We start from the raw sequence: 27,938 nt of genomic DNA, 5'->3' as shown, positions 1-27,938 counted from the left end.
TGGTATAGTCCCTTTGAAAAACAGTGGCCCGATTTGCTTCCATACGCATTTAGTTCGAATTCCCATTTTCGGAATATTAGTTTGGAAGGATCAATGAATGTTCATGGTAAATTCGTCTGGAATGATAGCGCCTTTAATTAGATATGATGTGAGCCCCACGGCCTCAAGATGGAATCAGATAAGATCCAATATTTGGAAAATTAACGTGCAGAACAATTATGTAATGTTATCGTTGTCTCTGCTTGTAGATATGTGTTCTTCGTTAATGAAGGAAATGTCTTGGCTCCCACCTGTGGAAACCTCTGTATTTTTAGTCTATCCTGTTGCCGAATTTCTCTTAGAATGAAAAATAATAGCATGATACAAAAAGGGCCGCAAACAAATGACTTGACTAAAATTAACCAATCACAGACCGGCTATTAGGCCTGTGTGGCCGGCCTACAAAAGTAAGATGGCGGTTTTATATGGAATTTCTCACAGTATCTTAGCCTCTAGGAGATTCTATTATTGTACATAGATTACACATAACTTTTTTTTCAGATAAATAGGGTTTCCCCTGATTATTCTCATGTTAGCACACTTACTATGTTTTCCATCTTTTCTATCTTTTTTTATAAATGAAAAAATCCGTCGACCTAGCTTCAGAATTGTGAGAACGAATCCTCTGAGCTAGCTTCCTATTTTTTCTATACTTTGAATCGGGAATATCAAAAGAGATCTTCAGTGTAGAATAGCAATATATATTTTTTGTACTCCATGAAAAAGTATGCTCTGCACACACACACACACACACACACACACGCACGCATACGCACACGCACACGCACACACACATATATCTGTGTGTGTACTTTGGTGTGTGTGAGTTCGATGGCAAAACGCGATAAGTGCGGCTTTATTTTTTTTTTTTATTTAGAGTTAAAAATATTATGCCGTTTATATTTCAACAATTTACCACATACCATAATCATTTATACAAAGGTTTTTGCCTTAATTGCCCTTCGAAAAATCAATTTTATCGGAAAACGCAATAAGTGTCAGGCTGAATAATATTTATAAAATATCGATAGTCCATGAAATTGTAACATAATCAAAAATATCAAGTTTAATAAAATTTCATACTTTAATTCAATGTAAGAAAATAGTAAACTTTGATCTATAATAGTGCTTGATTTTTTAAAACACATACGGTAATTAGATGATGATAATAATGATGATGATAACGACAATTGTGTTTACAAATAACGACATATTTGGTTATTATTTATTCGCGTATTTAAATAGTTTGATTCAATTCATTTCATTTTGAATTAACTAATTTGATATTTATTGAGAAAAATATCAAAAATAAAAATATACATTTAAATGATGTGTTAGAGTTAACTGTTTAACAGTATGGCGTATATAAAAAAGATTTTACAAAATTGGCATATTCCATGACTATGCTTCAAATGGAGAATTTTCACAGTTTAGAATTTATGTAGGACAACTGGTATCTTAAATTTACCTCCTAGGTTTAAATTTTATGGGAGAGAAAATATATTACAAATATAAACTGCAGTCTTATTTTTAACTGTTTAATTCAGTTTAAACACATGTGTGGTTATTATTATCATTACTTGTGGTTATTTTTATCATGTACTTCAAAAGAGTTCTCAGAGAATTTATCATCAAAGATTGCCACTAACAAAAACCTGTGGTGTTCAGTTGAGTCTCAATGACAATTTTTTTTCGTTATTCTCCACCTCTTTCATTAATGTTGCAAATGAATTTGCTTCATCAGAACAACCACTTGCCATACACTTCTCACTGGTTATCACTGGCAATAATCTACCATAAAGAACGTGCATTCTTTTTGTACTTATCTAGTGGAAGTCTGGTTAGTGTTTTCTCTCTTCGGTCTTTCCAGCCTTCCTGAGGCTTTAATAATATGCGATGTAGTACCGGTTAATTCAGGCACTACATTTTTAGGAGGGGATTAATTTTCGATCAAACAGTATCATTTTCATTGTTCGATTTGGTATTCCTTCTTTCTGTTTCAACCATGTTGCAGATTCTACTGTAGATCATGCGCATTAGTCTCCGCATTTAAGTTTGTGTTTAATTTATGTTTTTTTCTTTCTCTCTGTTTTATCGACTCAGCAATAACCTTGATTCCAATTTACTCCCACCATTCTTGTTTTGAAATATTTCAAAATTCTTCCTGGTGTTCCTATTATTATTGTTGTTGACTTCCACATATCTTTCAACGCTTTGACTACTTAAATGTATTTGCTCCGTTCCTCTATCTTCCTTTGGTTTGCTGTAACGGTGGAATCTATGATCCTGCAGGATATTTGCATTCTTGTTAACTATTGTAGGATATGATTATATTGCACCGTTTCCGCTTTTACGTACTTCTACCCGCATATGTTTTTACCATTTATTCCAGTGTTCCAGATGTAGTTTATTGCATACCGATTACTGCTTGCGCTGCCTTATCATGTGTATTCTCACACTATTTTCAGCTAGTTTGCTGCCTTCACTAAATCATGAGTTTACTGTTTCGCCACTTATCCACAAAGTCTACATTGGCAATTTTTTTTTGTTTTTGTCTTGTTGATTTTGCTTTGATATTGTTGGTTCTAATCACGTTATTATTAGCAATTTAGTGGTCTCTGTTAATATGTCTTTTTCGTAGTTATTTCCCATTTTTAGTCTAATTTTTTGTCATCGTCATAAATTGTCTGTGTATTTTTTTTTACCCATTATTTTTTCCGGTCTTAATTCCTTACTTTTCCGTTGTTAATCTCGTTTAATTTTACAATGTCACTCGCTGTGGTGATAAGCTTTTCTGTGTTCTACTTAATTAATTTATTTAATTCTCCACTGAGCACATGACCATTTTTTGAATGTGGAAAGATTTGGGAAATGGGGACTAACTCTCCGGGGAGCATGGGAACTGGATAGTGACAATTGGTATGAAGGATTTCTCCTACATTGACCAATAACTGATTGGCAAAAGGGCAATGGTATTATATGTGGGGTTTCACCCGCAATGGTATTATATGTGGGGTTTCACCCGCCTACGGTCTTTGAGATTCATGCCCAGCCCCTCGCAGGGACCGGGGGAAACTTGCGATATAATACGGGTGCCAACAAGTTTAAAATTCTAAGTGTGTATAATTATTTTTATTCACATCGTCTTTTATATTAACAAGCTTTCGCACCCCCCGTCCTTTCTTTTCACGTAGAGTCGGTCAGAATAATCATGTGGATGTAATGCATTGTGAATGATCATAAGTCATTTATGGTTTTGTTGAGAATTTATTTCTATTGATTCTGATACTGACAACAACGAATGATGTCCCTTGGGGTATAGCTGTCAACAACTTCGACCAGAACTATGTAACTGCTTTCAATTTGCTCCCACCAATGTTGATATGAAGTAGATGGACTATTCTCTAGATGCAGACTGAAGTAGGACCTCTGTTTTCTTCGGGATGACTTCTAGTCTAGTATTGAAATTAAAGTTTACCTTTTAACCGCCGAATACTGTTAAATGTTCATGCAAAAGAAAGAGGTGTTTCTTCCTCAACTTGCAACGCTCTCGGCACATACAAAAAAAAAAGACAATCTTTTTTCTCTTCCAGTTTCGACGTTCGTAGAAAATCCGTCTTTTTTCTTCCCACTGACACGCAAATTAACCGTACGTTCGAAGGACATCGGGTGAACAAATTTCCCAGATTTTATATCCTATCTAGAAAAAAAAGGAAGAGATAGGAAAAAATAGCTTCTCCCATCATACAATGCCTTCCAAAGATGCCCTTCGTGTATATAAATGAGCAAGCAATCCTTTCCTTTTTCTTTCCAAAAGAACGATGCAGATCGCCCGGTACATTTTCTTTTCTTTTTTCTTTCTTTTTTTTCTTTCTAACCATAGAGCCCATAGAGGCCACAGAGCAGAGCGGATTTCTCGAAGTAAGACGTAAGCTGAAGATTCGTTACATGATCTACCACATTCGTTTACTGTTCACAATGCTAAAAGCTTTTATGATGTCCACAAAGATAAGATACAGTCCTTAATTCTGATCCAGCATTTTTCTTCGAGCTGTATCAGAAGAACCCCCATGAATATGGTGTTCCTGTTGGTTGTGAAGCCACACTGGGTCTCCGGAAAATAGTCTCCCGCAATAGAGAGCGGCAATCTGTTAAGCAGAATCCTTACCAGGATTTTTTCAGCGACTGAGAGCAGCACAATTCCCCTGTACTTTTTTCCCTCTTTATTCTTGTACTTGTTTAAGCTGATGATAAATGCATCGCGGATGTCTTGAGGCAATTTGCCCTGCTCCCAGCAACAGACGGTAGAATCATGTCAATTGCTGTAATATTACTATTCCTTAGTTGTGTTATTTCCTTCGTGGTCTCTTCAATCGTGGGTGACTTATCCATTTTTTTCTGTCACTTCATCCTGGAGAATGCAGAAATTTGCCAATTCTGTAACAATGCGTTCAGCACTGAAGAGTGTGTGAAAGTATTCAGCCTAGTGATTTGAAGAGTGTGTGAAAGTATTCAGTCTAGTGATTTAGAATGGAGGCTTTGTCAGTCAGGATCGACTGTCCGTTTGCAGCGAGGCATGGGCTCTGAAGCTTTTGACTAGGGTCGTACACTGCCTTCAGGATTTCCAATTCCTTTACAGTCGCAAGTGTCTGGACATAGCTGAGTTTCCCTTGCGGGGTTAATTCACCGCATGGTTTTGACTTTATGCTGGGGGTTGCTACATACAAGGTGGAAGGCTACTTTCTTCATGGGACAAACCAAGTTAGCTAAGTGGCACTGATGGGTTGATTTCTACTGCTGCTCTATCGCTTTTTCAATGACAAGTGTTTAACTGGGTTCCGATCTGTGGTCTCTCCTGCCAAATCTTCACAAAAAAACGCTCGTCTAGCCAAAACCCGATCTATATTGTTTCATAAATCTAAACATGATTTCCATGAACAAAGCTTCTTCCCTAGAACTGCCCGCCTATGCAACTCTGTGCTGCTGGTCTACCTTTTTTTCAGTTGAGATTTTGTTGTAATTATCTAATAATCAGAGAGTAAAATTAACATTTCTCTTATCTGTGATATTAAACGAACGCAGGTTGCTATTATATTCAAATAGAAGCATTCTTTTATTTCCGTCTGTAGTATTGAATAAATGAATAAATTAGGAAGGCCCATAGATTGCGACGCTATGTAAAAGTAAAATTATGCACCCCATCAGCATAAAAGCGAGGTAGTCAATATTTATAAGCTAACTCCCTTTGTGTGTAAACACACCTATTTAATTCCCGATCATAATGTTATTAAGCAAGTAATGTTTATTGATTTCACTTGAATGTGTCGTGCACTTAATTTTCCTCATTTGAAAGTAGAGAGGGCAAAATAACAGTTTTATAAAAATGATTAAATCAGGATTTTGTGGAATTTTATTCAACTTATTTTTCTCAATTACTACTTATTTCAGACGCTAAACTCATTTTGTTTGCTGTTCATATCGAATGATTTTTATTACAATTTCTATATGACATTTTTCAGTTTCCGGTATAACATTTTCCAGTTTCCGGTATGACATTTTTCCCCCTTCTCATTCACAAAGTATCGTTTCATTGATACAAAAGCTCACTTATAATTAAACACATCGCGGTCCTTCTTGCTCTCAATCACATTTCTGTCTTTTTATATCTTATTTTTCTCATTTTTTTCCTTCGTTAATTAAACATTTAATTGCGTGCATTCACTGTTCAAATGAATTATCTAATTTCATATGATATGTATATTTATTGTTACTTTTTTTTCGTTTTCTTCATTCTTTTCTCTTCATTTACTTTAAGGGATTTTATTAATGTCGCTTGACTTAAGCCATTTCCTTCCTATGTTAATTTTTTTTTATCCTTGCCACGCGATGCTTGTTATAGTATTAGCTTATACATTTCATTTGTAATTTCATCATTCAATTTTGTTCTGTACTTTCTTATTACGTTTTGCACTGGCTATGGAAGTATACTTTCTTTATATGCGAAAAGTATAACGAACTGATGGCAGTTAGATCGCCTTATAACTTTGGACAGATACAATTGCGAATGTAACACACGTAATTATTTGTGACTATCTTCCTTTTTCTACAGGTATGAAGAAAGAACAGATAGGTTATCTATTTGTTTATGTTGTAACTAGCAATCCAGTCCGGCTTTGCTCGGGCCCTATACACTGGTTGTTACTTGCCCTACGTGAGAATACAATTTATGTAAGATTTCAAATGTTTACATAAAAAATTAGCTGAGTAATTTAGTAGAAACCGCAGATGTCAATAGTAATTGTCTGTATTGTTTTTTCTATGTTTTAAAAAAAATTTGGACCCGATTTAACATTTATTTTTAAGCTCAAATCAAATTCCAAAGTTTGCTCCATGTCGAAGTAACCTACATTAAAAATTTCAAGTGTTTATACCCCAAATTAGCGGAGGAGTTTGATAGCGTTCTCAAAGGTCAAATCGTTGAACTTTGATCCCTTAACAGGCAAATTTCTGGCCGAAAACCGATTAAAAGCTTTCTCTCAAATCTCAATACCGTTATTTCAAATCTCGAGTCGCTAGTCTGAAAATTGACAGAGTTTTTGGTAGGGAAATGTACACACACATACATTTTTACTTTCATAGATATATAGAATATATTGTTTTATTGTCCTTCGCATGTTTCTGTTCCACAAAACGAATTTCCCGAAGAGAAACTTTGTTCAGAGAAGTTCAGTTTTAGTTTAAATACACCCAGACAAATAAGGTTTATTGTAATGTTGAGAACAAATTGAGTTGTTGTTTAGCAGATTTGACGTAGAATACGCTAAAACACTATATTTTAATTCATGCAGATTGCGTATATATTATTACCGATTCAATCCTCTATTTATTATTATGCATTACGAGGAATCATTTGCTCTGTTGACTAATTGGCAAAAAAAATCCTTCATCGAATTCCGTTTATGTTTGTTTACTATATCACGTCACCTAACATTTGGGCTTGACGATAAATGCTCTGGAAAAGTTACTTCTGATTAATGTTTAGTTTTTAAATATGAAAAAGAAGAAATGATTTGCGTCGATTTTAAATGGTACCACTTCTTTCATTGTAATTTGAATTCATTAAGAAGTCTTCAAGTCCAATGTAAACAAGTTCTTGATAAGCCGTTCCCCAAATTTACTGGATTTCAATTACTGACAAGTATTATATTGTCCAAATGACTACTGTACACTCTTAAACCCTAATCCTCGAGTGACTCCTGCGTTTTGATAAGTGGTGATTCCTATGTAAAAATATGGGTTGGTACACTTAGGATTAAACATGGGGCCATACGATCTGTATTGGAATGCTTTACAACTGAGCTATATCTACAGATGTCAATAGTTCTTTTTTTTTGGAAGACATATTGCTAAAATTTGATTATTTTCCTTGATGGTGCCATGTATATAAAAAATTCTGTGTTAAAATTATTCTTTATATCTATAAGAAAAAAAATTGTAGGATCGAATTTATTCGATTTTATACACTTATCGGATGGATATCTGGAAAAAAGAAACATATTAAAAAAAAACTGCCAAACAAATAAATTAATTTTGTATGAAATTTGCAAGATATAGGCTTAACCGTTTCGTAACCCATGAGGAAGGAACTTACACACAGGCACTAAGTAATATTTATATAGTATTAGAGATGAGCAATATTATCGTTTGTAGTACATTAACGCTTTTCTAGCAAACCTAACACTACGCTGGCGAATTACAATCGTCGCTCTGTTTTGCTTTCATACCATATATGAAGTTTACTTGTTTAATCGTAGAATAATTGCATAACTGTTCACGTTATAAAAGTCTATTTTCTTCTTTATCGTTTAAGTAGGGATATGTGTACAATAATTTTAGGCAGGTGATAAAATGATACACTCGTCTTACAGGTTTACACTCAAATATAATTATTAAATTCTGTGAACTGTCCGGCTTCTTTGCTTGATTGAATCTTATCTCCGACGATCCAATATATATATATATATATATATATATATATATATATATATATATATATATATATATATATATATATATATATAACAAAAATTAAAATTAAATTTACCAAAATGATCCAAGATGGTAAAAATAAAGTATATTATGGATATTAAGGAATTGATATTTATAAAGTAATCTCAACCAGATGTAAACACTCGAAAAAACTAAATAGGAGATAGAGCTTATAATAGTAGCAAATAGTTAATAAAACGTGTTAAAAAAGACTTTGAAAAAGAGTAAAAAATATTTAATCTGAAAAGGAAACACTTAATAAGTTGATAGTCTTTTATTCGCGAACTTTCGAAGAAATATTTTCCTTCTTATCAGAGGTTAGGAATTAGCAAAATGCGGGATCGGATTTGGCATACAAAAGTATTTGATGAAACTGAAAGTAAGTCAAAGATCTTACTTGATAACAAAATGTGAAGCAGAGGGAATATGGCGAAGAAAAGGGTTGTTTCACGTGAGTGGATAGTCTGGTGAAAGGTAAAGTATCCAATCATGGTAAAATCTAAAATTGTAAATCCAAGAAAGTTAATTGTTTCCTTTTTAGATTAAATATGTTTTTTACTCTTTTTCAAAGTGTTTAAAACTGTTTTATTAACTATTTGCTCTTTATATATATATATATATATATATATATATATATATATATATATATATATATTCATACAAATATATATATATATATATATATATATATATATATATATATATGTATTAGGTTGTTGCATAAAATCTAGTAGGTTGTTTTCGGAAAATCCAAGAATTTTATCAGCAAAAGTAAGTTCCTGTGGTACTTTGTTGATCCATATTTTTCCTTTAATATAAACTTTTTAAATTTTGATTTTGTAATTACTACTCAAGTATAATTTAGAATAGTAATAGGAATATACTGACCAAATCGTAGGTAAAATCTTGAACCTAATAAAAGTTATGAAGAAAAATGTAATGTATCCAATACTTTTGCGTGGCACCGTATATATATATATATATATATATATATATATATATATATATATATATATATATATATATACACACACACTACTAGATCTATTATATTGTTTGGTATTTTTGTAGAACAAATATTATTTCCTATACATTTTAAGTAGCATCACTTAGTTTTATTTTGATATACAAGTAAAAAATTATACTGCTTTTTTATAGTTACGAAAAATTAATAACGAGAGATTTGAAAACATCAATGAAACTAATTATTATCGTTTCGCTGTTAACGGTCGGCGCATGAAACGAAGTAAGTAGTGTGTTGATCAACGAGCGATTATTTCCTTCGTGATGATAGACGATTATTTCATTCGTTATATAGCAATGATTGCTTCATTTAAAAAGTGTTTAAGAGCTTCCAAAAGGTTTACAATATTGTATGAATCTTTAATACGAAGGAGATGCATTTCTATCAATGTTTTGATTATTTAATCTTTACGAAACCGCAAACAGCAATATTTATTTAGTTTGTAAAAAAAAGATTGTTTGTTGAAATTAATTATATAATATCCTTCAAATGAACATGCGCCTTAGCGTATTTTTTAGAATAAATGAATGATTTACTGTAAAGAAACGACAACTTACTTCAACGGACAAATAAATCCGTGTGCTTCTTTTTTTCATTTCCGCTTTTAAGAGATTGAATCTAAAATAAAATTTGCAGATGATTTGCCACTTTTTTATTAAATGTGCACCGTTTTCTATGTAGTTATGTGTTGTTTTCTCTGACATTTAATAATACGAAAGCTTCCAAATTGTGGTAGCGATGTAATACGGGTGTGTATTTATTTGCTTCTCCACTGAGCACATGACCATTTTTTGAATGTGGAAAGATTTGGGAAATGGGGACTAACTCTCCGGGGAGCATGGGAACTGGATAGTGACAATTGGTATGAAGGATTTCTCCTACATTGACCAATAACTGATTGGCAAAAGGGCAATGGTATTATATGTGGGGTTTCACCCGCAATGGTATTATATGTGGGGTTTCACCCGCCTACGGTCTTTGAGATTCATGCCCAGTCCCTCGCAGGGACCGGGCGAAACTTGCGATATAATACGGGTGCCAACAAGTTTAAAATTCTAAGTGCGTATAATTATTTGATATTCGCCTCGTTTCTACCACAGAATCGATGCATGAAACGTAATGATAGGTAGTGGAAGATTGAGGCGTATAATTCTATTCCTTAAACGCTTAAACTTTTCAAGATTACTGACTATGCTAAAAGAAAAGGCTAGCCAGTATCTTGATTGTTAACTTTCCGACTTGATCTTCTAAAAGTGTTTATTTCAGAGCCACATCTTTTCAACGCAATCGACAATACGAAATAAAAAATGTGAACCGATGTTGATCCTATATTGAGCATAACTAGTTCTCTTCTACAGATATAATACGTCGAGATCAAGTAATATTGTACAACCAAGGTGTCTTCCACTTAATTTAATTTTACAGTATTAAGTTTTGTTTAAGTTTCTAGGTTGTTAGGCAGCTCGTTGATTGTACAGACACAATTACCAGTGAGCAGTGCGCTTATTGAGAAACCATCTGACTAATAGAATTCTCTATGATCAATAAAACCTACCATTTAGAGAGGATTAACCTATTCTAAAAGGATAACTCATTTATTCAAGCTTATAAAGCATTACAGTTATAAAATATAGCTGCTGTAGAGATATCACTACATGCATATGCTTATGTTATGCGCAAATCAATTGTAAGACTTAAGTGCTTAAACATAGAGGTCTCGAGAAATAATGTTACCAGTCATAGCACTAGATGTTTTGAAAGTTTTCTTTTTAATAATTGTTATAGGAAAAGAAGTCCATCTTTGTGGCATTGACCATCTACTACATGCGGGGGGGGGTAATTTGCGAAAGATTTATCAATTTTCTTGGATATGTGCGTCTTCTATTTGCACAAGTATTACGAATTGTGCCAACAACAACTATACGCATTTCGGACGCGATTGAGTCAGAGAGTTCATTTATGAACATTAGGAATAATAACCATCCCGAAAATACCCCTAGAGCACATCGTTATGCATATAAAGTTGTACTTATTACAGTCACTAAGATAAATCTGGATCTTTATTTTTGTTTAGTAAAAAATGCAAAAATGCCTCGTATATATCAAGTGTAATCGCCTTCTTCAAATCTATTGTGCATATGTTAAGAGATACGTTGTTTGCAGTAGTACGCGTGGTAGGCTTAGCATACCAGCATTGCTAAGATGATTGATGACTGAATGATTTTAACGAAATACTAAACAGAACTTATGCTGAAATATTTTTATGTTAGTTCGTGTACACGAGTTGTTAACATTTTGTACTACAAAGACAATTTTCAAGCTATCAGCGGAGTAAAATTCCGTCATGAATTTGTTAGGAAATTTGTGAAAAACGGTCACAAGCTTAGTTGACATTTTTATTGTGAAGATGACATAAAAAACAACAGATTAATAGGTTAAAATATTGTCATGATATTCTAGAAATTGACAAGTGTGAAAAATTTTACTAGTGTAAAATTAGTGGTGCACAACTCTTTCTTCCTTGTAATGTACATTATAATCACATTAAAGGAGAAGCATTAGGCTTCGAAATGCCTTGACATAAAGAGCCCCCTCTATCCTCCAACTAAATGTTTGTATGCCCTTATTAAATAAATGAACGATTCTATATTTACCAATATATAGTTTTTGTGACTTCAATTTCAATTCTTATTGTTTTCTTATATAAGCTCCAATGAAACTTGTTGAGCTTTTAATTATCCCGAGAAATCTCTTCTTATGGAAATTAACTCACTCTCTTCTTCTAACTCACTTAGCCATATATATATATATATATATATATATAATATGTATATATATATGTGTGTGTATGTGTGTATGTGTGTGCGTGTTGTATACTCTGTATATGGGGGGTTTATATAATTACCAAAACAGATATATTCCAGATAGCTGCAAATTATTCTATTTGTTTATTAAAATCATTTTGAATTATTTAATATATATATTTTTCCTTTTTTCTTATTTGTCAATTTTCGAGATTAAACATTTTCGGTCGTCAACATTGGTTTCTTCAGTCAAATAAGAAATAATAATAAAAAAGTATCTAACTCTCTACGCATATTCCGTAAAAACTATTCCATAAGAAACTTCTTTCATCGAACTGCCCGCATATGGAACACCGTTCCATTGGTTTGCTTTCCAGCCGAGTACAATCTGCTAGCCTTTAAGTCTAATGTACACGAATCCTTGTTGAGCCGTCCCCTTAAATAATCCATGTTAAACTCAATCTATACCATTAAGAGTTCCTAAACTACAACCATACATTGATTGAGTATCCCTCGGGTGTGGAAAAGTAATGACTCATTTTTAAATAAAACCTATATCTATTTTAAATTCACTTTTAACACGGTGCTTTCTTTCCTGAAATTCGATCAGAATAGCGTTTTTACCATATATATATATATATATATATATATATATATATATATATACATATATGTATATATATATATATTCGTAACATAGATAATTTATTGAACAAAAACTCTTTAAGATAATTATTGAACAAGGACATCAAAGCAAAGTCAAAGAAAACAATACAATCAAAAATTAAAAATTAAGTTTTAATGGTTTTTAACTTTGTTTATTTAAACATCTACGAGGGAATATATCTTTCGATGGTAACACACATGATATGCAACAGTAGGCAGACTGTTAAATGCACACAACCTTATATTTTGTATTTGCTTTTCAGGTCAATGTATTTTCTCTTTATTACTGAGTTTGTACAGCCTTTCGCCCCTTTGGAAAACAATAAGGAATATCAAAGAAGCACGACACTTGCGCCGTACGTATCATTGGCAACGGGAAATTATAGATGAGTTTTATTGAAGAGCTTTAAAAATACTCCACAACATAGTGTTAAAGGTTATTATGGATTTTCATTTCAGGGAGCTGATAACGGATAACCGCGGAGAATGATGTCGAAATCACCCTACAAGTTCAAGAGCTAAAAACAGGCTCACTCTGTGGGTACGAAAAAATGCAGGAAATGAAAATGTTTATTTCAGCTAAAGTAAAGGCCCTTGTCTTTTGTCTTAGAATTATCAATGTTTTTTATTAATGTTTATTAAACGCTAACTGGAAAATACTTTTCACGAAAATTATACTAAATACGATTGTTATTTATTGATGAACAAAATTTATATTTATGTGGTTTCTTACGTTATAGGTATACGCTTTAAACTTACAAAGCTATGCTAATAAAGATAATTTATATATAAAAAACAGGTTCGGGGTTGCTTTAATTACACTAGTCTTATACGAAATCAATTAAGGGCTGAAAAGTGAACAGAACTACAAAAACTAAAATTAAATAAAAACACGTAAGCGAGGAAACATTGCAAAAGCAGAAACATTTTTAAAAATTATTATTTCAAACGGTGTCTAATATCGGGACTAAAATTGCTTTTTGTCAAAATGGTACGTATTGTGCACTTGGCAATTTCACAAGATAAAGACATTCCTGATTCATATTTCATAAAGGATGAAGAGTCATATAAAATAGGGTGCTTACACCTGGAAAACTATAAGAATATTCGCTTATTGCTTTTAAAATAGTCACAATTTTGCATAAAAATTTCGTGGACTAATATTTACGCCGAAAAACTGCGATCTGACTTTTTCCTAATGCTGTTTAACTTTGAATGGAACTATTCAACTCTACAACGTGTTTGTTCTACAACAGCTGGCATTATCTTTACTTACCCAGATAAAACAACAAAGACTTTTCGCCGGTAACATACATATTTAATAAACTCCGTGATGTAAAACTTTCTGAATTAAGCGAGGAAAACTTGAAATGCTTAAGATTAGAACAACTTATGTCCATGAAAAAAGCAGTAATAACACAAAGAATGCTAACTAACTTACACGTATTTAAAGTCAGAACAGTTAGCTAAAGACCAAAACGCTTATAAGCATAAAATAAGACAACAAATACAGGTCGGTGACAAATACAGCAATTAAATCTAAAGGGAATATTACTCCTAATGCAACTATACAAGATTTGCCCACAAAATAAAAATGTATCCGTCAAAAATGAAGATTTGTCAGTTTATACATTTTTATGAAAAAAAAGCTAGTTGAGGAAATTTCAAGAGTCAAAATATATGCTAAGCGATATCTGTACGGAATACAAATTGAAATGAAAATAAATAAAGATATATTAAATGAAACTCATACGGCAAATGATAAAGGTGCTTAACAGTATAAAGAATGTAATCTAAAAGATATCAGGAAACAAAGAAGCAAATAACGGAATAATTATAGGAAAGTATATACGTTACTAACAAATAATCGGAAGAATAAGTGTTTCGCCATTATTACACATATTGTGCATTAGCCATGCACATATAGAATTAAGACTCATGTATTTTCTGTGGGATAACGTTGATTATTTATTTAATTATTGTGAATTAAATGCCAGAAGTGTGTGGCTTTTAATTTGATATTTCTTCATAATTTGTATACATAAAAGCATATTTATGGTTAAAAGTTGTTTCCTTAGTTTTTAGTTTTTGTTTTGAACTGGAATTATTATCTATTGTATTACCATTTAATATTTTAATCGTATTATTTGGAATCATGGGACTACTTTTCTTGTCTTGATGGTCCTTTTCACAACGTTTCGATGTATGTGACCTCCGAATTTCTTCAGGTTAATCTTGTCGAACTCAAGAGAGAATTTCGAACAGAACCCTTTATTAGCTTCTGCCCGGATACCATGATCTTTTTTCCGTCATGTATAAATGATATAGGTCCTAAGTAATTCGCAATTGTATTTTCGGTCGCTAACACTGAAAATTGAACCTTCATTAGAATATTACATTTACAATTGATTTTCCATGTACTCTAACTACTTGGCCACTGGTTTTGTGGTCAGTTCTAATACAAATTGTGGGAATCATGAAGCTATTTTATTTCTATCTTTAAATATATTATTTAATTTACTGAATATATATATATATATATATATATATATATATATATATATATATATATATACTAGCAAAAGTACCCGTCGTTGACTGGGTTCGAAAAACACCTATGGAAAATGGACTCTTATTTATGAAAGTATAATAAGTTATGAAAAGGAAGGGTTGTAAAGAAATAGCTTTGAATTGGGGGGGGGGTATCAAAACCAAAGCAAAATATGATGAAAGTAAAAATAAAATAGATACACCCCATAATTTATAATACCATACCTGTTCACAATGAAACACTTATCACAACATTCTGTGGATCTAGATTAAAACACCTTGGTATACTTTGTGACATACTTCCATTTATGGAGGTCAGGCGCGAACAAACACCCCATAATTTTTATTATACCATATTTCTTCAAAATGAAACATAATTATCAAAGTATACTTACTCAGATAGATATGAAAAATCTTTATTAAAATTTTTGCCTATTTCCATTCTATGGTGGTCAGGCGCGAACGCAGACCCCACAATTTAATTATACCATCCCTATTTAAGTTAAAACATACTTATCAAAGTATTATTATGTACATCTATATCAAAACCACATATAAATGTTTTTTTTTAATTTTTTAATTTTTTATTTCCATACTTTGTGAACCAGGCGCGTACGCAGATCCCAAAATTTTAATGAATTCTCAGTATGCTAGATCAAACATACCCGTTCCTTTGTCTCGAAGCATCTTCTATTATTATGTGTGAACAGTTTTCTATAATAGTAAACCATATAGGAGCCTATTTGTGACAAGATACACACACAGACGTTCAGCTTTATATTATATATGTATATATATATATATATGTGTGTGTGTGTGTGTATGTGTGTGTGTGTGTGTGTGTGTGTGTGTGTTAGTGTATCACTAGCAGAATTATGTAGTTTAATTTTATGACGGATATTTTCCACATTACGAAGACAAAAGTTGGGGAACATAAAAAACGTGCTTTCATGAATAAATTTGTATTCATTTAAGCGAAATAAATATTTCCAAAAATATTTATCAGCACTAAATTACCTTAAACATTATATTCTTGTTACAAACAATGATTATATCGTTCTTCGATATCAATATTTTCGAGATTTCTTCTCATGGAAATTCCTAACAAGAATTGTGAGTTTTTGTCAGCATCAAATGACAAAAAACATTTTAACCCTGTTAAACACAATGACTAAAGCCGTTATAATATTTTTTTTACTTCACTCAGGCATAAAGGTTAGTGAATACAAGGTGGTAATGTAACAATTGATAATGATGTAAATTGGACAGAATTTGATTATTTATAGTGTCCGCTCAAGAAGGACTTTACATTGGATTTGAAGTCTAAACCTGCCGTATTCAACCTGAAAGCAGGATAACAGGACAGCGGAACAATATTCTATATCGGACAGTGCTAGGAAACAGCGTTCTATAGTGGACAGTGCATGGAATCTGCGTTTGGATTTTTGCATAGATGGAAAGAAGGGGGTAATCCTTTATAGTGGTTGCAGCTAGTCAAGGTTTTGAAAAAGTTTGCTTTGGGGGAAACATAGGTTGGACTTCAGTCGAGCATTTGCTATGAAAATAAGCGAGATTTTGATGAATAGAGAGAATTTTGGTTTTCTATGCATTAAAATTAACCAGCCACCTTTTCCCTCATCACATCACATTCTCAAGATCAGACTGGCGAATCAGAAAGATCTTTATTCTCATCTTTTTTTCTGAACCTTTAAGACTGAAGTGCCGTCTGTATGAATGTCTACGATTTATCTAAGAATGTATTTTGGGAGATCATTGATGAAGATCGAGAAGAGAGTTGGGACAAATATTGAATGTTGAGGGATGCAGGCGTTAATACTATTAGTTCACGATTTCTGTCCATCAACGACTACTCTTGTAAGCCTATAAGAAAAAAAAAGGATTATATAATTGAGATGACATTTCCAGTTATTCCATGGCTTACGACCTTGTGAAAGAAACGGACCCTCTCAAAAGCCTTAGATATGTATAGAGGTATTGCTCTAGAAACGAAGCTCTTGTTGAAAGATTCACCAATCCCGTGTGGTGCTACAGTTAGTACATCATTTGTGCATCTCGCTTAACGGAATCCATATTGCATGTCACTGAGCATGTTATGTTTGCCGAGGCGGTTGCCCACTTTTCTGTTTAACACAGATTCCAGCAACTGGTCATTGTTTTGACTCTTGAGTATATATCAGTTAATATCTTATATGTTTTTTTATATAGACTGATGTGATTGTCGGTTTATTGACTGTGTCTAATTGTGCCGGATATATACTTAAGAGCCTTAAAGGATGAAAATAATATTTTTTTGTCACAGCCCTACTCAGGACACACAGGAATCTGATTGGTCTGTACTGGGAGAGTCCTAACCGATTTTTAGAATCTTTTAATATGGGGAAGGACTGATAAAAATTTCCAGGGTGTCGGGAAGCATTTTCCTTAAGGCAACGTTTACCCAGCTTTGTAAATATGAGAGCTCGTTCCGGTTGAAGTTTTTTGACAACTATGGCTGGAACTTTAGTCAAAGCTTAACTTAAATCAATGTTTTTGACAAACTTGGCAACATTACGCACATATATTTGTATGTCGTATAGTGTGTTTTCAGTCGGAGGAGGAAATAATGTGGGGGGGGGTAAGTGGTCCTGATCGAAAATGATAAAATTTGCTCACAAATTCATAGCAAATACTTTTGCTTTGTCAGATGCTGACGAAATAACCTGACGGTAGGAATAGTTTTCACGCTTCTCTTTAAGACCCTATGTTTTTATTGGCAAAACCTTGTGGAAACCAAACTGCAGCTTGACATACAGATCATACGAATCTCTTGTAGTGTTTATAGCATTTATTACGTTAGAAGCAATATAAATAGTGATTTCTGTGCGCAGTTGCAGTGGCAGCTTTTAGAGTGGATTACGCCTGGCTGTTGGGCTTTTGTTGGAAATTCTGGGATGGTATGAAGCGGTGTATCCCGCCAATTAACTATCCAGTCAAGTCAGTTACTATAGAGAATACTTTCTTTTTGAATATGGAGTGCAGAGTGATTTCTGTTATGATTGTTTGGAAGTTATCGCAATCAGCAATACAGTATAGATATACACAATGATGGAGAGGTACATCTTAGTGTTAATTACATTTTGTGTTTATCTTTACCGAGACAACTGAGAAATCGGAAGATCCGAATGGAGACATAACAGATGATGATCACATTTCTGGGCAAGTTGCAAAAAGTGGTCTTGCATATCTGTCAGAGTAAGGCATACGTGTGGGCTTGTGAACAATTTTGCGTCGTGGTGGGTAGAAATAATGTGGTCAATTTTCTCAGAGATACTTTCCATGATATTAACTTCGCAGTAAATAAGAATATATTTGAACGCAGTGCTACTCTTAAGTATATATTAAATTAAGATCCTTTTTGTAGATGTCTTTATCACATGAAAAGCCATGTCTAATATACGCACAGATTCCATATTCATGACGGTTTAATGGTCATATCTTGATGTCAGGTTTAAGTATCCTAAACTTGCGAACTTATCAAGGCAAACAGTTTGTCCAATGCCAGTCTTGCATCCTGTAAACCATTTCAACGTCGGAAATGTTGGAACACAGACCGCTGTGACTATCTTATTATAAATTAATTTTCTTCTTATGGAAATTCCAAGGTAGAACCCTTTCCTTCTGTTCCTTCTGGAGGTTAAATACGTGTCATATAAATTTCTAAGGAATAACAAAAACGATTTAAATGTTATATTTATTTTTGCGAAGATATTTGGACATTTTTATTTAACATAGAATAGTGAAAAATGCTACACACTGTATTAATACTTATTCAAGTAAAATACATATTTTAAATATAAAAGTAAACGCAAATAACTTAACCGGTGTGATATATGTGATAGATTCCAATGTTAACAACATATAACTAATTTGTAACGTGTATGACGTGGATAGTTTAATGAGATAATTGAATGAACCGGGAATATAATGCTTTATATGAAATATGTGTGATTTACGTAACGTTTAGGTGAATACTAGTATTTATATCTAGTGGTAGAAATTACGATTTAATTTTGAAATGTTGAAGCATATATAAAACAGTAAAATGAAATGAAACGCAATGAAATGAAACTCAATGAAATAAAACTACAAAGAAAACGTACAAATAAACATTTAGAAATTGTCTTGATTAAATTATTAGATAGATTAAAAGTATAAAAACTACTTTAGAAAATAATTAATCCGAACGGTAATCATATTAATTCGATGATCCCCTTATTGTGTAATGCTGTTTTCTAAACAGATCACTATATCAAATGCTTATACATGGTAGATGCGAAAATAGCATTTAAATAAATGTATAAATAAGGGTTAAAAATAAATATTGAGCACGTGCTATAATAGGGAAAGAGGTGGCTGGTTACTTTTAATGCGTCTAAAACCAAGCTTCTATCTTTACATCACCATTACTGATCACAATCTAACATCAATTGAAATTATATTTTGAACTCTATCAAAGCAGGATAAGTCCTTTCTAGCAGCTCCTGCCCAGATGTGGCAACAGTACTCCATCCTTGGACATACCTGGCTCTTATACAGATAGAGAATTGCATCAACAGTCAGATATCTACTGGATCGATGGGAGGATCCCACTAGTTTTTACCAGCGTCCTTAGCAATGGATTTGATGTGTGTGTTCAATTTCAGATCAGGAGTAAATGTTCATATTCTGTGTCACAATACAGTTAAAACTTATTAAACATCGGCAGTTCTATCTAATTCAAGCACTATTTACTCATCCGATATTCACTGTTTATTATGCTTTAACTCTAACCGCTTTCAAATTCATTGGAGTTATTAACATCTATAAGATAACAGTCGAATGTTCCATTCAATAGGGGAAGTTATGGCTAGATAAAATCCCTACTTTGTCTGATGATTTATATTTACGTAAGTAATCAATGCACTTTCTGATCTATTTCTCACAAATATGTTCATCATCCACAACCAGTGACTAAATTTTAAATGGAAATTCTCAACGACTAGATATCTGACCCAAAATAAACGTGCACAAGCAACACCCGTGCTTATTAGACTATATAAACGTCTTCACACATTAACAATGCAATTTTTGTTTCTGAAAGTCTATTTGCAAATATATTGTATAAAGAATTTCACACGCCATAGAAAGCAAATGTGAAATAAATGATTCATAATACATTGTCATTATTTCCGTTGGAATTCAATTGCATATAAAATAAACTTCGTTTAAGTCCAATCACCAGTAATCCTTAAGATTAACCAACTGCAAATATCGAAAATGCAAATCATGATGGAAATTGTTATCCTTTTGTGCGTCATACTAGCCTTAACTCAGGCTCGGGCAGTAGGTCCGTGGTGTCCATGTTGCTGTAAGTAAACTTTATTATTTGATTCGTAAACATACATTTGTTTTCAACTATTAACTTTTATTTTAACTTTTTTATGTAAATGAAAAAAGATTTTTGGAAGATCTACATAACTAGCAGGGAGACCCGTGGTTTCCCGGGATTGAATGATGACCGACAGATATTTCACAGTCCCATATTTTTATTGTTATCAAAATCGGTGAAATTGCTCATTTTTCAATTAAATCGAGCTTGTTCCGGGGCAATCTTTTTTTTAAACAAGATGTGGAGTTATCTGAAATCTGAGTCTACCCAGATGTTTAGTACTTCTCACCGTCATCAGTAACATTAGCTAAACAATATACGTCATTGCAACAACTGTTTACAATTAATTTCTCTCTGGTAACGACCATTAATCCTAACTTGAATTGGAGTAGCAATAAATAATTTCCAAGGTTCCATTCTTCCTTGTATTTTTCCAGTCGAAAATAAAATCACTAATATATTGTCATATTGTTATCATCTTATCTGACATTCAATATAATAGTCCGGTTGAAAATCGGTTTTATAGAGATAATTGTAAAAGGTGTATGACAGCTCGATGCCGCATGATCGACTATTAATGTAAAAGAAAGTTCCCGAACACGTTAAAAGTATCACTGCCGGCATTTTGTACTCTGTCAGTACGATATCATCTTCCATCAGATGTCGTCATTATTAAGATAATAATCATTACTTTTGTTTTAATAATTATTTGTTTACTCATCAGTCAAACTTACATAAAGTTTTCTTTTTTTGTTACGGGGGATTAAGATTGATCGCTCAGTCGTAAAAACATGTGATGGTCTTTAGAATATATGCCAACGAATCTTTTCAGATTAATGCAGCATACTATTTCTTTCTTTTTCTCATAGATTTTTAGCATCGCGTTTTAATGATAATCTCTGTTGGTTTCTTTTAAAATTGGATTATAAGCGAACAGGTGATTCTAGTTTGGATGCTGCTCTGTCGTATTAGAATGTTTCATTTTTTTTTATTATTGCGACTGTGTGCTAATGACGAGCCGTGTGTGAAGTGACATGACCATAAGGGAAAAGAAAAAAGACTATATAAAGAAAGTGTGCGCAGATTGACGATGACGTTCGAGGGGGCAGAAATCAGATACAATTAGCGAGATCGTGGTTCTTTTCTTATTCCTACCCGAAAATAAATGCCGTAGTTATAAAATAGGGGTTTTGTTATTATTTATTCTACGTTTCCTACGACGTACTCTCCTACAACATCTCGGGCCATGTGTGGCTATATTTTAAAGCGTGTATAAAAAATGTTGTGTAGCAGGGGTTTCATATTTAAGAAGATTACGCAGAGTTCATATTGGGGCACATATATAACGGGGCTCATGTACAGACATAAGGATAGTGATTATGAGGGAGAGAAGACATTTTTATTTTAACTCTGGGATGCTTGGGACTTCACATATATTCTGACTGGAGATGTATACAAGTTCTTAACACAGAGGAGGGGAGATGCATAATCCTAAAAGGATTACACAATGTTCATTACAGATAATGATAATAACAATGACCTTTTCTGTTGTAACTGGATGACGACACGAGACAACACGTACACAACATGATGATGATTTCTTTATTTATCGGATCGACCGGTCGAATGACGTCAAGAATTCACTTGTGTCTACATGGTTAATCTTCTACTCTTTCGCCTCTAAGGGAACTCTCCTCTGATTATGTCAACTCTTGGCTGATCTACTCTCCCTGGCTAGCTAACTGACTCTAAAATCCGAACCCATAAAACTATATAGAGAATTGTCTTTTGTTTATGACGTCAGAAGTGTGTATTTCAAACGTGACTAATTTCACGTGGCTGTTTGTCTAAACACACTTCTGCAAGCAAAAGGCTCCTAACCTATTTTTTCACATAACCTCTTTTTTAACAATATATTTTTTTAAAATTTTCATTGTTTATTCATTTACTGACATATTTAATATACAGATTTGTAAAGAATGGACAGTCGTTTCTTTTTTCCGATATAAACTATATTTAACTATTCTAAGAGAATTTTACAATAGACTTACTTTCTTACGTTCCATTTCTTAACTTTGCCTACAGGGTTCGATTCTAGGCTTATCCTAATCTCATTTTCACTTATCTAATAATCTTATTATTTACATGGAAAGGGGAAAGCCGTTTCCTGTAACAAAAAGTGCACATACAACAATTTTCTTTATAATGTTATGTTTGCTACTATGACAACTGCTTGAACTCTCTAGAACTTGTTGATTTTATAGTTTTAACTTTGTTTACGTTACATAATTTTACTTTAACTTACTAGTAATTCATTGCCATATTTTAATTTGTTGCTCTCCACATTCGATTCTTCATTCTTAATATGCCAGCTATTTTTATAAGTGCTTTTGTGGTGCCAATAATCTCTGTGATTATATATTTCATTAGCCTTTTTATCTGTCTATTCATAACCAGTGTTAATACTTCCACAAATATTAGCGGCTTTATTCACATTCCCTTTTTCTAGCAAGTACTACTTACCTGTTTACTGTTTATGTCTCCTTAGTACAAACTTTTACTCGGAAAACGAAATGAAATATTAAGCAGAATTTATCTTCTCACGGGAGTTTATACTCTACCGTTCTTAAACCCTCTGCTTTTAAATGCAATTTTTTATATTTTCGGATTTCTTGCTAGTTTCCTACGTTTCCTCCTTAGAATGGTTACAACTTTATCTCTGTGTCTTTTGATCTTCATCTCGTACTTATAGCTGTGTTTGTTAGTAATAATCTTAATTATTATTTATAATAATAAAAAAAACGTTTGAATTCAGTTATTGCACTAAGTTATTGGTAATATGAATGCCTCTTTTGTTGGAGTTTAATAGAGAACACCTCTTCAAAATTTTACATTTAAAACACTTATCCTGACTTTATACACGTTTATTTTACAAATTTATCCAAATTTTATATATACATTATATGAATATAATCTTGTGTTTTTTTTATCTTTCATTTTGATTTCAAATAAAAGAATACTGTTCCTGTTATATACTTACGTACGCTGTTAGTGTTTATGTTATTCCCTGTGTTACTTATATTGCGTTCTCATAACGAATATTATCTCATCTATTGCTAAATCGCACTCTTTAGGCATATATATCATTGTCTCGCGTACGTATATGTGAGCATTAGTATTGCAATAATAGTCAATACTTCCGTTATGTGGGTTTTATATTTGAAAGTATCTCAAAACTGAACGCGTGCTACGTATTTTAATTAGTACTCAGTAGGGCTATGCCAACTGCATATTTTTCCTTGTTCTGATTCTCATGTATATAACCAGTGATATGTTATATGTTTTTATATAGAGTGATTTAGTTCTCGGTTAGTAAATTGTGTCTGTGTCGGATATACACTCGAGAGTAAAAACAATGAAAAAATATGCTGTTGCCATATCCCTACTAATCAGTGACATTGGTTCTTATCGATATGCGTACGTCGTCATTTTCTTTATAGAAGAGATTGGTTTCTAATCCATGAAATTATACGGATTAGAAAATATGAAATCCTGTGATTTTATAGAGAATATTATCAAATCTGCATCAGAATTTTATTTTCATCTCTATCCTCTATGTTCACGTTATTTTCTTTTATTCATTACAGATGTCTGCCCAGATCCCTGCTGCAGCTTTCCTTGGAAAACTAAAATTATATACGCTTTAAAAGTACTGTCCGTGTGTTGGTAACACGTTTTGAGAACCACAAACCTTACCCAGCTTTTGTGAAAAGTGGGTATGCATTAAAAACATCTGATATATATTGTGATGATATCATCGACAGAATAACGGAAATTCGATCGATATTTCGCAGATGTGTATGTGATGTTGTTTTTCCCCAATGTTTTCGGATAAGGAAGTTTTTCAAATAAATTTAGCCAAAAACTTAAAAACTGATGTTGTTTTAACTTTATAATGTGTTTGCTATATTTTTTAAATCTAACTTTTCGCAAAATATAGGTGGTCATATAGATGCGTTGCGGAGAGACAGGGCTTTGCTGAAACACTATTAAAAAAGACTATTGTATTGCATTCGATAGATACTTGTTAATATAATTTTTTTTATTTAGCCTGCTATGGTGTATAATTAAATAAACAAGTAATGCAATACATTTTATTTACCAGAAATCAATGTCTAGGGGGGGTGATGGAATTTTGTGTAGCGGTCGTTCAAGCAAGACATATGTGACTGCTTGATCGCCTGCTTTGTAGTGTCGTTATTGTTGTCCACCCATGTGACTTAGATGTGACAATATTTGCGTCTAGTTGAACTAGGAGATTATACAAACACCTCCATAGTCACCTCGTTGTTGGTTAGTTAGTTTAGTTCCTTTATTCTTTTATTACTTTTACTGACGGTATTTTACTGTGGTCTTTAAACCGCTGATTTGGGTGTTGACAGTTTGTTAGTGATCGTGGATATTGAAGTGTTTCCGAAGATAAAACGAAAAAGAAGGCTCCTATCGTTCTTGGGATATGTACGGCCCTGACCAACTAGTAAATGGTCTGCAACTAAAAAAGAAGTCGGTTTTCATAAACATGAAATGGAATCATATCGTATTTTTAGTGAGAAAATTTTATAGTTCATCCTTGTAGACACACACACACACACAAACAACACAGGCACATACACACATATATATATATATATATATATGTTTAATGATTAAATTTAAATTCTGTTGATAAAATATATAACAATTTTTTTAAGTTAAGACTTTATTGTTGAAGCAAAGAATATATGAATCAAATTATATTCATTTCCTTAATCCATGGATTTTTAATAATTGACCGTATCATCAGAGAAAATAAAATGCAATTAGCAAAATTCTCAGCTAATAACAAACAGTTATTTTGCTTTTCAGCACATATATTGAAATTGTTATTTAATTGTTATTTAAATTGTTTTTAAAAGTCATAGAAAAAGAGTATCATGCAATCTGGACAGTGCAATATCAGAATAAGTCCAATAGTTTCCGGGATATTACTGCCAGTTCGGGCGAGAAGTGCTCCAAGGGGAAAATCAGAAGTGAAATCATCGTCCTGAACATATTAACTCAATGTAATATCTGACAGGAAAATTCACTTAATTTCTAATCCGTTACTCATCTCATATATATATATATATATATATATATATATATATATATATATATATATATATATATATATATATTTGATCTACCTCGGCATTCCATGTTTAAAAAGGATGTGTCCTCTATAGTAACAGATCTGACAGAATGGTAAATTGTAGACATAGACCGATTCATACCATTAAAAAAATTCCAATAAAAACCTATCAGCCAGCCATGGTTCTTCCTATTGCGCACAGAAATCACTTTTCCTATAGCTACCACAGTAATAGATGTACTGAGACTAAAGCAACTTTCTGGATTGCCAGCAACCACCGTAAAAGAGTAATGAAAAATGCAAGAGAGCTATATGCTCAGTTCGTCAAATCAAAAGTAGGTGAGCAGAGGCTTAGTTCCCAACAGTTTTGGCAAATAGCAAACAGGCTCCTGCACAGAAGCGTGCATTCTATCCAAACCATCATCAATGGACCTGAGGTCATCTCATCAGCACCAGACAAGGCCAAAGTATTTGCCAAGTACTTTGCAGCTAACTCTAACCTATTAGACGAAGATTTGATTAGTTTGGCGACCTCACGCAAAGATTTTGTATGTTGGGTAGTGTATTTCCTCCAAGAACAGACAACACACTATCCAACATACAAACTCTGTGCGTGAGTTCGCCAAACTAATCAAGAAACTTGATTCCAGTAAAGCAACTTGCCCAGACGGCATTCCAATTATAGTGTTGAAAAAGCTTCGAACAGAACCCCATACTTACAAAACTTTTTACGCGTTGCCTTAAGGAGAAGTGCTTTCCAACACCCTTGAAAATCTCATCAGTATGTCCTGTATGTAAGAACTCACGTGATAAGTCATCTCCCTCTCACTACAGACCAATAAATATCTTGTGTGTCATGAGTAAGTTACTGGAATCCATATTAAATAAAGAAATAATCAACCACCTCAGCAGAAATAACCTCCTTAGTGACATGCAATATGGTTTCCGTTCTGCTTGATCTACAGCTGTTGCGCTAACAGTTATATCCCATAGACTAAGTGAATCTCTCGACAAAGGCTTCCTTTCTAGGGCAATTGCTCTTGACATACACGTACCCTTAGATAAGATATTGCATGAGCCTACTTCACAAGATTTCCAGCTACGGTATGACTGGAAATGTTTTCTCAATAATTAGATCATTTGTCTCTGATATGCTCATAAGAGTACTGGTTGATGGGCAGAAATAAGAAGCCCACAGTATTAATGCTGGAGTCCTCCCGGGGTCCGTCCTGTGGCCAACTCTTTTCCTGATCTACGTCAAGGATCTCCCAAAACACATACTTAAATTATTCGTTGGCATCTATGCTGATGAGCCGACCATCTATGGCAACACATCAAAGGCCGTAAATGACAATGTTCTCTGATTCTCTCCTCTGATCTTGAGCGCGTTGGTAGAGTGGGGGAAGAGGTGGCTGGTTACTTTTGATACATCTAAAACCAAACTCCTATCTTTACATCATCACCGCTCTGTTCCTCATCAAGCATCAATTGAAATGGATGGCTCTCGTCTTAGGCGGCTTCATGTTTTGACAACCTCCTGGGTTTGACCTTTACTCCTGATCTGAAATGGAACACGAATATCAAGTCTGTTGCTCGGGCCACTGGGAAAATTGAAGGATCCTTCTACCGCTCAAGAATTTATCTTACTACGGATGCAATTATCTATCGGTATAAAAGCCAAGTACGTCCAAAGATGGAGTACTGCTGCCACATCTGAGCTAGAGATTCTAAAAACAGCCTATCCTGCCTTGACAAAGTACAAAATAGATTCGTGGCTTAGTGGGGGATGCACAGTAGAGATGTTGCGAGCCTGTCTTTGTTTTATCGTTATTTCCATAGCAAGTTCTCGTCCGAAGTCCAATCTTTGCTCCCCGGTCGCCAATCTTTCACGATAATCCTCCGTCTAACTAAAACCGCTGTCAGTAATTTCCCCCCACTCTTTTTCTGTGCCTTAATCAAAACGCAGATTCCATGAATTCTCTTCCGTCTGCCTGTTTCCCACCTGACTACAACTTGGATGTTTTCAAGTCCAACACTAACAAATTCCTGATTAATCGCCCCCTTAAATAAGACACTTTATCAAATATCCAATATCAACTATTACTACGATATTATCACATTGATTATTGTACATACAATAACACTTATGCCCGAGCGGCTTCCGGGTCTTGATACGTGCTGATCACTCCTGTAGAAAAAGTACGCTCA

At 33.3% G+C, this 27,938-nt stretch overlaps 1 long non-coding RNA gene across 1 annotated transcript in view; it reads left to right on the top strand.

The window, feature by feature from the left end:
• Nucleotides 1-20,381: 20,381 nt before the first annotated feature.
• The window catches only part of LOC145283619 (uncharacterized), a 48,214-nt gene continuing 40,657 nt past the window's right edge, over nt 20,382-27,938 (top strand). Inside the window, exons 1-2 of the long non-coding RNA XR_013868655.1 lie at nt 20,382-20,539; nt 24,208-24,332. This is a non-coding gene — a long non-coding RNA (uncharacterized LOC145283619). The remainder of the gene's footprint in view (nt 20,540-24,207; nt 24,333-27,938) is intronic.

This window comes from Euprymna scolopes, chromosome 1 (assembly GCF_053919585.1).
Source record: "Euprymna scolopes isolate OS-2025 chromosome 1, ASM5391958v1, whole genome shotgun sequence".
Lineage (NCBI taxonomy): Eukaryota > Metazoa > Mollusca > Cephalopoda > Sepiida > Sepiolidae > Euprymna > Euprymna scolopes.
This window is presented reverse-complemented; position numbering and strand designations above follow the sequence as displayed.